A 2,201-nucleotide genomic window follows, 5' to 3' on the forward strand; every position below is an offset into this window, starting at 1 on the left:
TATGAAATGCTGATCTGGATGAAGCACAAGCTGGAATCAAGATTGCTGGGAGAAATATCAATAACCTCAGATACACAGGTGACACCACTCTATGGCAGAAAGTGAACAGGAACTAAAGAGCTTCTTGATGAAAGTGAAAGAGGAGAATTGAAAAGCTGGCTTAAAACTCACTATTCAAAAAACGAAGATCATGGCACCTGGTCCCATCTTCTCATAGCAAATAGATGGGGAAACAGTGAAAACAGTGAGACTTTATATTTTTGGGCTCCAAAATCACTGCAGATGATGACTGCAGGCATGAAATTAAAAGATGCTCCTTGGAAGAAAAGTTATGACCAACCTAGATAGCACATTAAAAAGCAGAGACATTACTTTGCCAACAAAGGTCCGTCTAGTCAAGGCTATGGCTTTTCCAGTAGTCATGTATGGATGTGAGAGTTGGACTATAAAGAAAGCTGAGCACTGAAGAATTGATGCTTTTGAACTGTGGTGTTGAAGACTCTTGAAAGTCCCTTGGACAGAAAGGAGATCCAACCAGTCCATCCTAAAGGAAATCAGTCCTGCATATTCATTGGAAGGACTGATGTTGAAGCTGAAACTCCAATACTTTGGCCACTTGATGCAAAGAATTGATTCATTGGAAAAGATCCTGATGCTGGGAAAGATTGAAGGTGGGAGAAGGGGATGACAGAGGATGAGATGGTTGGATGGCATTACTGACTCAATGGATATGTGTTTGAGTAAACTCCAGGAGTTGGTGATAGACAGTGAGGTCTGGCGTGCCGCAGTCCTTGGGGTCACAAAGAGTTGGACACAACTGAGTGACTGAACTGAACTAAACTGAAGATGCCTCATAGGACTGAGTGGCTGATGTAAAGTGATGGACAAGATGATGGAAGACAGCAGGTAAAGGACTTTAATGGCTACACTATTGGAAAGATCATCTATCTGGATTTTGAAATGACTAAATGAATACTGTAATTATGTTGAAGAGAGTGACATGAGCCAGGAGTTAAAATCCGGTGGACCTGGTGGATGATTGCAACAAGAAGAGATAAGAGGGGTTTGTGTGCATGTGTAGTTGCTCAGCTGTGTCAACTCTTTGTAATCCTTTGGACTGTAACCCACGAGGCTCCTCTGTCCAGGGGATTTTCCAGGCAAGAATACTGGAGTGCGTTGCTATTTCCTTCCCCAGGGGCTCTCCTTGACCCAGGGTTTGAACCTGTGTCTCCTGCATTGCAGGCAGATTCTTTACCTGCTGAGCCATTGGGGAAGCCTTAATGGGTGGTAGAGACACATGATTTGAGATTCAAAGTCAGGGAACTTTAGAGAGGAGAAAAAGAGAAGGACCTGGAAGGGAAGTAAGGAGGAGCCCTGTTTCACATTTTATTTTACTCACATGCCCAATATTTCCAGGCAAATGGAAGAAAAAGAGCTTGTACATAGAGGATCCCAAGGGTTTACAATAGAGTAAGAAGGTGAAGGAAATGATGAGAGAAGAGACTAAAAAAATAAGAGAGTTTACTGATGACAGTCTACGCATTCCAGACAGCACAGGGCTCCATCCTCATTTCTGCTTCTGGAAAAGAGAGCCCTCTCAGCCTTCGTAAGTTTCCCAGGTGCTGGGAGCCAGCATGAGGAACTCCGCCCATGGCAAAGGTCATGAGGAAGGAGGCTTGGCATACGCAAAGGCGGGATCGAGCCTCAGGAGTCCTCCTGGAAATTCTCGAGCATCTACCCCTAAAACCAGAGTCTGCCTACTTCACTGCTTTGTGCTCTCACCTACACCTCTGACTTTACGGGGGGCTGTCCCCCACCACCATCTCTCTCCTGAATAGGTTCTTCCGGCCACATGTGATTGTTCAGAGCCTCCCAACTGTGAGAGGCATAAAATGTTCTAAACTGTCTAAATACAGATTCCTTTGAGCAGTTAAAAGATTGATTAGAAATTGTATTGGTGAAGGGTTTTTCACTTGTTGGTCCAATGTTTGTTGCTAAGTCTCCATATCCCTTACCTGCTGTGTCCCTGGCAGTGTATTGATTAATATAATTGGTGTAAGTAGTAGCTTTAATGTTTGTAACCTTGGACCCTTGAGTTAATTCTTTTCCTTGTTATAGCCCACCACACCTTTGCCCTATAGGAATGCAACTTTATCTAATGCTTTTGGAGGGTGGCGCCTGACTTTAGAATAATCACCTTT

Source organism: Bison bison, unplaced genomic scaffold, assembly GCF_000754665.1.
Source record: "Bison bison bison isolate TAMUID 2011002044 unplaced genomic scaffold, Bison_UMD1.0 scf7180017864382, whole genome shotgun sequence".
Classification (NCBI taxonomy): Eukaryota; Metazoa; Chordata; class Mammalia; order Artiodactyla; family Bovidae; genus Bison; species Bison bison.